The 13,168-nt window shown below is 31.8% G+C and overlaps 1 long non-coding RNA gene across 1 annotated transcript; it reads left to right on the forward strand.

Annotated features, from left to right (window-relative positions):
- The first annotated feature begins 284 nt into the window (after positions 1 to 284).
- On the forward strand, positions 285 to 4,337 carry LOC128550111 (uncharacterized). Its single transcript, XR_008368074.1, has 3 exons — positions 285 to 643; positions 1,485 to 1,581; positions 2,105 to 4,337. It is a non-coding gene; the product is annotated as an uncharacterized LOC128550111 (long non-coding RNA).
- The last annotated feature ends 8,831 nt before the right edge of the window (positions 4,338 to 13,168 follow it).

The raw sequence follows: 13,168 nt of genomic DNA on the forward strand, positions 1-13,168 counted from the left end.
CTTGCAGAATTCTGTATGTAAATACACGCAAGCTTGCGTAAGCTTTCTGCAAGCTTGCAATAGTCATGATCAGCCTGTACAAGCTTGTCACAAGCTTGCCGCAAGCTTGCCGCAAGCTTGCGGCAAGCATTCATTTTGGTTTGGGAAATTGCAATTAGAGAAACCGTTAGTGAACAGCATGGATTCATGCTGGTTGCAAAATCACTATTTTGGTTAGATCTATACATAGATCTCTGAATTCGGCTACCCCTGTCGGGCCTGTCAGTTGTTTAGATGGCATAGAAGCTATGAATATATGGGACGCACCATGACATTTTGGGTCCAAATTCGGCGTTACGTCATTTGAGAAAACATCGATTAAAGTTACGTCACAAAAAAATGGTGGACGTTACCACGTGTTAGCGGCAATTAATGCATTTCTTGTTTCCAATAATACTCAACCTTGCCACAAGAAAAAAATGAAGTGACTTTTATAAACATTTCCGTGTTCTTTAAAATTTTTAAATGATTGATAATTTATCACCCTTTGAATCGACACGCCATTTGTAAACATCGAAGGTCGCGGAGAAAATGAAACTACCAAAAACAATTATTTGATGATTTATTTCGATTGTATAAAGAATGACAGTTAGCGAATCTCAAGGTAAGTAAGTATTTAAGCGATATGTAGTGTTAAAAATATTATTTGAGTTCATATCGACAGTTTTGTCCGATATCTTTTCCAAAAATAGCCCGGATTTGACACTAATCAGCTTATGACAGATTCGAGGTAGACTTAGCGCAGTTCACATTTTATTTACAAGTGTCAATATATTGTAGACTTTATTTTATTTACTAAATCTGCCATAAATTCAACTTTTTTTTTAAATCGGTTTTGAATCTTATTCAGTAGAATCTGTATGCAAGACAATTACAAGAAGTATTCAGTAGAATCAGTATGCAAGACAATTACATAAGACCTTGTGACTCTGGTGCCAGACAAAATTACAACAGTCAGTCATAATGTTTAGTTACATATTAAAGTTAAAGCCCTGATCATTTTATAAATATAGCCATGCCATGAAAGTGACTGATTAGGAATAGTTGAAACACATCTATTGTCAGCTTCAAACACTAATTTCTTACATGTACTGTAATTCAAATCAGTCCATACATAAAATGTCTACAAGGCATAAATATTGTTTTTACACGGAAAGAGACAGTTTTTTCCAAAGCTTTTCATGTTAAATTTGCATACTGTTCACTTGGTCATTATTTCTGGATTCCTCACCATTTTGTACTGTTCTTAGCAAGTGACTAAAAACCACTTAGTAAAATAAATAAACTTTAGATACATTTTGTTTTGAAAGCCTTGCCAGGAATTCAAACCTATTACTCTTTTTATAGAAATCTTTGTGCTAAATATGTACTGAGCTGACTGCCCAGGGCATTTTTATCTCACATTTGAAGATTTCAGCCTTTTTCAGTATTTTTTCATTTTACAGATCAAACACTGAGGATTGTTTGGCTTGATGCAATGACCTTAAACAGTGAAATGATTTTCCAGGAAGGTCTATACACAAAAAGCTGGATTTTATGGGGGTTTGTACATTTCTTCATACATTTTTACAGTTACTAAACTGCTATTCTAAGAAAGATAAAGACATTAAAGTAGCATAAACATAAATGATCTATTTCATTCATAACATTTTAAGAAAAATGATATTGATTATAGACCCATTCAACAAATATGTGTAATATATTAAGAAGTGAATAAGTAATGACATACAATAATTTAATATATCAATAAAGACATGTATGTATTTTTTCATATTTTCAAAATTATTTTCACAGTATTTGTGTTTATATTAAGTTTGATTGCATAAATTGTATGTCTAGTCTGTAGGAATCTTAGCTAGTTTATGTATTCTTGAAAAGCTACTTTTTCTGCATGAATACTGTAAGATTATTGGATGAGTTTATACTTATCAAATCTGCTTTCATTCAGCTTTTAACAAAAAGACTCTCTTAAGCTTAAAAAGATGCTTTACAGTCTTATATTCTGTAACCTTATACTAATCTTATTAAAATGAAGTTCTAATGTTGATGAATTTTTGTTTTGCAGTGATGAAAGAACTATGAATATGTAAATGGGAATGAAACAGAAGGAATTAATATGTTCTACTGATCATCCAGCTGAAATCATGCCTGTGGAACAGAGTGCATGTCACAAATACTGATATGAGCAAATAACTCCATATTGCACAAATAATGTCATGTTTTCTGCCCTCATGACCTGAAAAAGTTAAGAATTCTAGTTCAGATTACAAAAAGTAGAACTTAGTCAACTGTGAGAAATATTGGGTAAAAGTAGTGTTTTGATGTCATGACAGCTGTGAAGTTGTATGAGAAGCACTATCCTAATACGGAATTTAACTTATAAATTTTTCAAAACTGCATGCATGAAATACTAAGACATGTCTGTTGGATGAATCCTAGTTGTTTCAAAACTACAACATGTGTGACATTAAAGCACAACCTTTGGAGGAAACATTTTTACAATAAAAACTGCCTTGCCAGTGTGAGTGTAGGAAGGATTTTTCCAGAAATGACAGAAAACTACTAATATAGCAGAAAATATTTGTTACTGGCTGAATATAATATATCTCATTTCAAGAATTAATCATGTTAATCCATGGTTATAATTGTGTTAAAAGATATTTTTACATGACATGACCTTTGCAGAAATAGCTAATTGTTTTGCAAAACATTGTGAGTTGCCATGGTAACACAAATTTGACTTAAATTTAGATTTTTTTGATTATGTAAACAGCATGTGTATATATATTCTGCTAATCAGACTATGTTCTGCAAGAAAATATCTTTTATGTGTAACCATCAACAAAACATGTTATAACACAAATCTGCCATAAAATGGCAGAGCTGTAATGCAGGTAGGAATATCAGGAAAATATGCAGTTCTGGAAGACAAGTTATATTACATAAAATGATATTTGCTTTTTATAAATGATCATAATTGACCATTTGTGGTGTAAAACAAATACATCATTTTTCATCATTTCGTCCATACGTCCCTTCTCATAACTCGAATTTCGGTTATCTCGAAATAAAAAGCACGGTCCCTTGAAATTCGAGATACCGAGTTTCGACTGTATATACTGAACAGATGCTAAATGAATGTGCTGATTCTTTCTGGAAAATTAACAAAAAACTACTATTTTAAGAAAATAGTGCATTGTTGCCATGGTAACATTAATTTAACTTTTAAATTATTTTGGATATCATCATATGTAAACAACATCTTTCTTGTTTATATGTTATATATGTTAAGCTGTATTATGTTAGTGAATATATTTTCATATGTAATAATTGCATCAATAAAGCACTATGTTATTACACAAGCCTGCCTTAAAATGGCAATAGTTGTAACTGAGAGAGGTGTATCTGAAAATTATGTATTTCTCAAACCATATTACATTAATTTTCAGGAATGATGTCTACTCTCTTACTTTTAAATAAGAAAACAGACAGCTTTTGATGTAAATATATGGAAAAACACTTCCAATATTCAATTTATTACAAAGAAATTGTCAAAAATGTTAGTATTTTTGTAAGAAAATACCACATTGTTGCCATGGTAATGTTAGTATTTTTGTAAGAAAATACCACATCGTTGCCATAGTAATGATTCACTGATCAGTATATCTAAGTCTTTTGAAATTTTAGCAAACTCACAGTTGATAATAACAGTCTAATAATTATATCTTCATGCCTGATTTTCTTTCTTACTGTTTAATATAGATAAGGTGTCTATAATAGCAGAGCTACCGGCGCCGCAAAGCGGCGCCGACAGCGTCGCATTACGGTTAGACGTGTGAAAAAGAAAATGAATAGAGAGATCTAATTGTGTATACTATCGAGTTGAAAATTCGTGGTACTTTTTGGCATCGGTGTTGTTCGGATTTTTTTCATGTGTACTATGTACATAGTAATTAATCAGTAAAGACGTCAGTAGACGCTTACTGTTTACGGTTGACAAAAGCGTCTCGCTTACTGCTTTGAATATAGAATAAAAATGTAAATGAGCGTTTGATAATAAGAAATTAAAGTCTGTTCCACCTATTACGTTTACCTCGTTTCTGAATTATCAGTATCGATAAAATCGTCCAAAAAACATATTTATATACCATACATCAATATCTCTAGACCTTTTTTTCATTTTTTCAATAAAGTGTATTTTAAAGATATAATCTTGGATTTTTCTTTTTTCCCCATAGGCCGTAATGCTATATGACGTTACGTCGACTTTCCAATATGGCGGCGTCCGTAGCGCAACAAACTAGGGGTCAACTCAAAATTAAAAACGCCCGAGTTAATATTTTGAAAATACTCTGTTTGTTATCGTATTATGCTAATTCTTGGGGAATTCATGTCAGGCCACCTCAACATGAATAATAAATAATAAATAAATAAGAAAATAGAAAGAAACAAACACAAAAATCATGGCATTCTAAAACAAATGTGCGTGCGAGCGTCTCGATATTTTAATAACACATGGGTATTCTTCTTATATTATGTTTTCTGTTGTTAGACCGGAAAATTATAATATAATTTGACTTCTGTGGATGTGACCTAGATAGATATTACCTCCCGGAGTATTTTTATGGATTTAATTAATAAAAGTGGAAACTAAACTTCGCAGTCCGTAAGGATATTCCCTTTCAATCACGTCACATTATCTGAACGGACAGGACAAGGAAAAAAATGTTTTAAACATAAAATGGTTAGATGTCTACTACTCGAAATATTTGCGTTGAAATACGTTCATAGTTACAAAAACTATCTTGACCGTTTAGAAATAGAAATATTGGGTTTCCTAAATAATTTTGTTAACATTTCTGTATTTTTTAGTTATATTTAGGACCCAGATCTAATTATAAAGAAATATCAGTTTATGTAAATGTTCCACTGAAAGGCCAAATTTTTATATTGGACCAGTGACGGAAAACATACAGAAAAGTAATAACGTAAACAAATTTTTCTTTAAGACTCCATATTTATTGTTGCATGTAAACTCCTTTAGTCACCACTGTGGATAAAAAATGTAGAACGGACAATGGCCTCTTTTTCAAAGGTAACAATTTAACGTTTTACTGACAGGGTGTAAAATTCCACTCGCCCGCTCGCATTGGCGAGTTAAAGTCTGAGTAGGACGAGTGGACCTCGCTGTATACTCGACCGATCGGGCGAGTGGTTTTTTACGTCCTTACTTACCAAATTCAGAAATTACAACTCCAAAACCTCAACAAACTTTGAGATGGTTCAGTCGCTACCTGGATTGACTGGAATTTACCCGCGAATCGTAAGATATCAAACGTCATGCCGGTAATTTTCATTCCACAAGCACGTGCGACCTGTCGTATTAAATATCTAATTTACATCGACACGTACACAAAAACCGTGCGTAGTGCATTCATTTTTTAACATTTTCGCTTCAAGTTTTCAACACCTCTTGAGAAATAATACTATTTGAATTCTATAATGATTTTAATAAGATATCGACAGAAATGTAGGCAAAATTCTATAAAAACGGTCGAATTTTGATATAATCATTTGTAAAAATTCAAACAGCGCGATCTTAGATACTTATTTCTTTCGAAAAGTAAATAAATGATGAATACTCTGGGCATAAAATTCAGACTTTTGACCTGAAGAACAAAAAACAAATAAAAAAATCTTAAATAATGAAAAAGCGGCAGCAATTACAATACATAGAGTAAAACGATTTTGGCCAACAGATTTCTGTTAGTGCGGCAGAATAGGGTACGTGACCTCATGAACGTAAATAGAAATGCGATTTTAAAATAAAGCAATGTGATGTCATTGCGGTTTTTATTAAGTTTTAAATGAATCTTTGTACATGTATTTTTTTTACCAACAATTTAAAGGTTTTTTTTTTGTCAAACAATAATGTAAATTCCTTGAGGGCAAATAGGTCACAGAGGTAGGATATCCGCTATAGTAACTATCGTTTGAGACATTTACCTTTTATACGGGATATAGCACATTCGCTTTTGATAACAAATTAAAGAAGAAACTTTTTATTGATTTCTATTTCTCAGCAATTTTAAAGGTGGTTAATCAGATTTTGGTCAACTTTCAGACTTTTAAAAGACTTTACCAACTGATAATTTACACTTATTTGTGTTTAATTAGTTCTTAATACACATCAGATTTTCACTGGAAGAATGTTTAAACTATGATTTTCCTATCCTGGTTGCCCAACCAACATACATTGCCTAAAGATTGTTATGAATAAAAGCACTACTGTATTAGAGTTGTAAAAGATTTGCATTGACAAGAACATATCTTGCCAAATTCATTAGAAATGCAAGTTTATAAAATTATTATTACCTCCCTTTGTCTATCTCGGTTGCGCAACCCAGATAGATTTTAAATAAATCAATTCCAAAGCTACACTTTGTTTCAAACTTGCCTTTTGTTTCAGATAGTTGTAATATTCCAATATATATCAAATGCAAATGTAAAACTAGAAATTATATTGAAATTAAAAGAAATAATCCACGTTTTAAACACTTTTGTATTAAAGGGAGATAATTACAAAATTTCTTAAGAAGTAATAAATCATACATTTCCAATAGGTATCTAACTTTATGTAATGGGTCTTTTCGTTCCTTAAATAAATCTCTAACAGAATATATAAATACTGAAAAATGGTCAGAAAATGTTCCTCAAAATTAATGTGATTGACTACCTTTAAGAACCGATGCGGTACGATCAAACAGTGATGTGTCACATGGCGCGAAAAAACATGACGTAATGCCATGACAATCTCGAGCAAAAATACCGCTTTGATCTCCACTTCAGATGTCAAGATACTGACACACTTCTTTTAGCTCTTTGAGGGGGTGTAAATTGATCATGAAAACAAGGTCAATTACTTAGTTTATCAACTGAATAATTACCGATAATCTTTAACGTTTTTTTCATCCTTTCGACACGGGTGGATGGACGATGGTTATTGTGTCCACATTTTTTTTGACACTTTCAAATAAATATTTTTCGGGAAATAATACTATTGTACATAATACTCCTTTCATAAAAGTGACAGTATTAAAAGTGTCAATTATTAGGGCGAGTGGCTGTTCACTAAGGGCGAGTAGATATTACTGGCTATTAGTCCTGCAGGGCGAGTGGTGGGAAAAAATTTTTTACACCCCTGTAATTTAGTCTAAATTCTTATATAAATGCTTTCTCAAATGGACTTTTTCTGTTAATTCTAGGAAAAAAAACCTCTTGTTTTAATTAAAGTGCGGGAAACGACGGGGAGGTAAGATGGAGGGGGGGGGGGGGGGGGGGGGGCAAAATACATGCTGTACACCGGGTGTCCTTCAGGTCCCGCTGCTCCTACGCCTATGTTACACTTTTTGCTTATCATTTTGATCATTCTATCATATTTTCTTCGATCGCGCGCCTCGTCACGTGCCAAATGTTACACGTGTGAGCACCGACCGAAAAGAAAAGAATTATCAATCTGTCTCCGTGGACCTTATTAACAAGACTTTGTGCCAGAGACAATAATTAATCTGTGCTCGTTAAATCCAGCACAAAAAATCTGAAGTTACGTAACACTTGCGACGATTGCGCTCATACCTTTGTGGAATTTAAAAGCATACTCCAGACTGCAAATTCAACAGGAATATAGGATATATTAAAAAAAAAAAATAATGATTAGAAACAAAAAGAAAATATCAAACCTTTGTTTAAAAAAAACCCTGACTGGAGTAATGTAAGACTAAAGCAAAACTTTAACGGAAAGAAAACAAGTTTCAGCTCGCATTAGCGTTAATTATTCATGAATGATTTGAAAATAGTTTGTAAATGTTTAAATCTGTTTCTGGACATCGTAGCTCAGATGGACAATAAAAGTTGATAAACGATAGTTCGGGGATATTTTTTTTATAATTGAAATCGGCGGTTATGAATAACAATTTTACGTTCTATGACTGCTCTCTGGACTTTTTACCAGTTATTTAAGTCAAATGTAAATCTGGCATAATAAGATAATAATAATAATTTAATAAAAACAGAGAATGGGTCACTATCCGATTTCGCTTTTAAAAAAGGAGATGCTTTTATATAAACAGCAACAATTAAAAAAAATAAAACAGATAGGTTGACGAAATGATAAAGAATTAATCATTGTTTAAATAGATCTATAAATTTCAAAAAGTAAAATATGATTATAGCATGACACACCTCAAGATTTCTATCTTCTATGGCTGATTGTACACCTATGTAAATTTTCCTTGTGCGCCTCATATAAATCTGCATAGTGCCAGCAATACTACGTCATTTATCTCATACGTCATAAGTTTCTTTCAAAGAAAAGAAGCATACACAACTGGACTCGATAGGGTGAATATTGTGTTCATTGTGAAAGAAATTGGATATGTGGCGGACTGTAAATACTTCATAAGGATGCTAAAATACAGGTTATCTTTGAACCATGCGTTTGGAAATGATGTTAAATTGAACAAGTCATCGTTTCAAGGGCATGGTGCGGTTGATGCCTAAATTTCATCGATGTGTAAAAGACTTTAAAGAGCTTGTTTGTTTACAACTGATTCATTGAGGATTGGATAGAGCTATTGAAGACTTGGAAGAATTTTGGAGTGTTTACAACTTTGATAGGTTAAAAGTGAGTCAATTTACATTTTTTCTAGATCTAAATAACATGGTTTTTTAAACACAAAATTTCATTTCACCCATGCATTCACTTGTAGTGAATTGTGAACGAAATGAGTTTTGAGTCGCTCCCGATAAAATTCACAAGAATTTTCCCGCAATACTTCATATTAGAGAGCAAACTCCAATGGCGACAAGAAATTACAATGGGAGACTGCCGTTGAAAATATAAATTTGTCATTTATTTGGATATTTGGCAAAGCAGAAAAAAATCGTTAAATTTCTCGAGGGTGACTTTTTTTAGTTTATCAAACCATGTTTACTTTGCCGGTAAGTGTCGTAGTTTTGTCATATGACTCCAAAGTTGGGGTAAACCTTTGGAATGGAACAGACTTTAGTGCTAAATACATTTTCTAGGAAGAAAAAAGAAATAAAATACAATAATTTCATTTTGAAACGACTTTCGTCACGCTGCCATTACTGAACTTAATTATATATACTTATGTTTGTCCCAATGACGTTATAACTCCACAGTGGTGTAGTGGTTAGCGAGTTCGCGTTAAAATCCAGAGGTCGTGAGTTCGAACCTCACCTGGACCAAATTTTTTTTAATTCCTTTTTTATTTCAGTTCTTTTTTGTATTATTATAAGTTTTGAAAATATTGTATAGCTAAAGTCATTCATGTGAAATTTAACAAGTGTTTAGTTTTGATGTCAGGTTCCAATGCAGTGCTTGTGCAGTAGTCAGTAGACATAACTTTAAAAAAAAATAGCTTTAGGACCATAATATACAGGCATTGAACTGTGAAAAGCAAATAATGCTCTTCTCCCCGTTCACATATATTTCGTCCGTTAGCTTTAAAATCACTAACCAGAGTTTATAAAAATAAAAATAAAACTATTGGCGATGAATTATCAATAAACATCAAAAAGGTTCTTACTGCCATCCCTATTCTCTAGTGCTAAAAGATTAACCATAAAAACGCCATAGATTGTGAACTTAAAAGTTCTGTAAATAAACTGTAGGTGTTTTCGAGAATTTCGGCAAACACTGTTTTTCTCTAGGTAAAATTCTGATCATTAACTTTTAAAAATTGCTAGTCTTTTGGGTTTAGAACAAGCTTTGTACAGTCATGTAAATGATTGTAATTTTCCCATACCAGGCGTCTTTTATAGCAGTTTTTTTTTTACTATAAGTTGGACACATTCTTCCATCCAAAAAGAATCAAAATTTGACAATAATGGCATTTAAAAGAATTACAATAGTCATTTCCAGGATTACGTAAATTCAAATTTCTATTAACTTTGGAACTGGAACATTAACTTTTTACATTAAGTCCTCATTGCCAAACATTTACACGCAAAGAGACAGAATTCTTTTGGCTGTTGGTGTAATGAGATTCTGTTAGGTTTGAAATTTTCAAGATTCAAGCTTTTCAATTTGAAGGAGTTATCATTTGTGACTGGTTTCCAGTATGATAATAATTTATGTAAAATTTTTGATGCAGTACGTTTTAAGAAAAATAACAGAAATTATTCAATTACGTTTTTTTTTCTTTATCTTGGTGCCGATTTTAATCTATATCGAACTTTCTTTTGATTATATATAGAATATCTTTCGAGTTTTCCCATGTCAAGAATTAATCTTGATGCAGTCTAAAACATGCATTCAGAAATCATGAATTATTATTAATACTTATAATTTTAATAGATCTAATAGAACATAAACTTCCAAAACGAATCCATAATTCCAGATAATTCCAACAACACTCCTTTAATTTTTAAGGGCACTGGTGATTTTCCAAGGGAGCTCTGCCTTTTAGGTAGCACCTAATTTCATATTAAGATTAATGTCCTAGTATTTGGCATGTTGTCTAATTTGATATCAAATAAATTCTGTATCTTGTTCAAAAGAATGTCATAAAACAGATGTCTGTAAACTGTTAGCACACTAGAAAAGTTAATTGTGTATTTATTTCACATTCTATGTAATTTATTGCTAGATTCATCAAGAGACTGTTAAAAAAGAGGTTAAACAACAGTGTTGCTATAGAAACGATTTTTAGAACATAAATATTTTTATACTACATGAAAGAAAGAGACAAAAAGAAATTCATTCCATTAATTGCATGTTGCTTTTGTTATTTTATCATGTATTTTATCTTGATATTATTTAAATATGGTGTCATTATTAAGATATACTGCCTCATTTTTGATACAGTTAGACAAAAACATGGTGTCCGAAAAGTGGTAATATCTCCATGACAACGACTGATTTTTGTTGTCAAATTGAAGATTTTTACTCAGAACGGATCAGTCTGTCAGATTAGCCCAAAACCCCATTTTTGACCAAAATTGCATTTGGACCCAAAATCTCATGCTCTTCACATATTTTGGTCTTCTCAATCTCATGGTGCAGCTCAAATGAAAGTGAATTTTGTTGTTGTTGAATCTGTAAGTGTCAAAATTAAAAATATGTTTCATATTTATAAACAAACGGATGCGGTAACCGGATCCCTTGACCCTTTGTCTACCGGTCTGGGTATGTTATAATTTACTGGTAATTACTATTGGGAAAAGCTGAAGTAAGTTATCATCAAAATTGCCTCTTTCCATTTGTTATTAAAGAATCTATACATTTGTATGAAAAACAAGTATCTACAGTATGAGGCGTTAGACTTGAACTTAGATTATTAATTAAACCCTAGGTGACCAGTCTATTTGCTAAGTATTGTGATATACTAAAGCCTGTGTGTGCACGTACTATGATTTCCGGGACTGAAGTCCATTTTGAAAAATCTGGAACTGGAATTACAGTCTTTTCTACATTGTTAAAGATCCACCACAACCTAGTGACCTTCTTTTTTCTCCTTAAAGAACTCCGTGAAAATCATTCTCATAATACTGGTATAATACAGCTATTCCACGTGATGACAGATGGACAATTTAAGCCCTCCCAGAATTAATGTTTTCACAACTTCATCTACAAATTTAGTCATTCAATCGCATTTCAGAGATTTAAAATCATAGAGAAATAACTGTCTTACCCTGTAGAAACAAAGTTTGATCTAAACTCAGTACTTTTATTAATGCTACATTTATCCAGTACAATGTTTAGACATTAAGCACATTGTATTTGGCTTATATATGTCACAATAAATCAATAAATTTGTTAGTAGATACTTGTACAAGTTTCTCATTTTTTTTTCATGCAAAACATGTATTATTACCGTCGTGGAAATACAAAAGAATACAGTTATTTTGTGGCGCATCTTTAAAGAGAATTCCTATAGTTTTTTTCCTTTCATATATTTTTTTTAAATTCACATATATGATAGGAAAATTTGTGCTGAAAACAATGAACAAATAAAAACAATAGGTCACCAGGCTTGTTTTTGTGAAAAATTGTTTTGAACACACCCACTGTTGCTGAAACTGCCAGCGATTTTTCGACATTTTCATAATTTTCTGCTTTTTTCTAAATACCAACCAAAATATACATCCAGGCAGCACAATACGGTTTTTTCTTTTTACAGATTTTATTATATACTTATTTGATATCATAGTCATATTTGTAATACTCTATCCTTACAATAATGGGTACAAATGAAAAAAAATATTGTTTCATATTTACTTTTGTGAACTTTTTTCAATGAAAACTACCCATAGTGAAGAATATTTTTTTTTAATTTTGAAAAAACTCTTTCATAGAATTTTTTCTTTTTTTTCTTGTGTATAGATAATTGTATTGTGAGCATAAAAATGTATGGGTCACCAGGCTAAATTTTATGTTAAGACCGCTAGAATACAACACCTGTTCGGACGGAAATGGCGCAAACCTGACCAAATTGATTACATGTATGTCTGCTAAAAGTTAAAAAAAAGTTTTAAAAATTCTTAATTCTTTTTATAATTGAATACTAAATAATCTGAAAGGTGATATTGTCTTATCAGTACTAAGTCAATTACCTTACATTATATGAACAACACTGTCTTTGAACTAAAATGCGATGTGAAAACACAACCACAAAAATAGCAAGATACCTGTCAGGCACGATACTTGTCAATACAAGATAAACCAGTATCAACATTTGATTACTGATATAACTTATCAAAAATGTTATTTCATTCAAAATTCCTCATATTTAAGATTGTCTGTAACATGTTTCAACAAATATTGACTTCAGTTCAGTTTTCCATAGAAAGTGTCGGCTGCGCGGAAAGATGCGCATAAAAAACTATATGAATTCCCTTTAAGTCTGTAATAAATTGGACACCAAAAAGTTGTTGCCAAATTTTGTTTCATGGTTCGAGCGCAGGGATGTGTTTTTCTGAAAATTATGAGCAACAAATCCTATGAACATACTTTTTATCTGCGGAGTCCTTTAATGTCCCAATGTTTCGTAAAGTTTTCAAATGTATGTACATCTTTTATTTTACGCAGAATGAATGTATTGCT

The sequence above is a fragment of the Mercenaria mercenaria genome, chromosome 2, assembly GCF_021730395.1.
Source record: "Mercenaria mercenaria strain notata chromosome 2, MADL_Memer_1, whole genome shotgun sequence".
In the NCBI taxonomy this organism is placed as follows: Eukaryota; Metazoa; Mollusca; class Bivalvia; order Venerida; family Veneridae; genus Mercenaria; species Mercenaria mercenaria.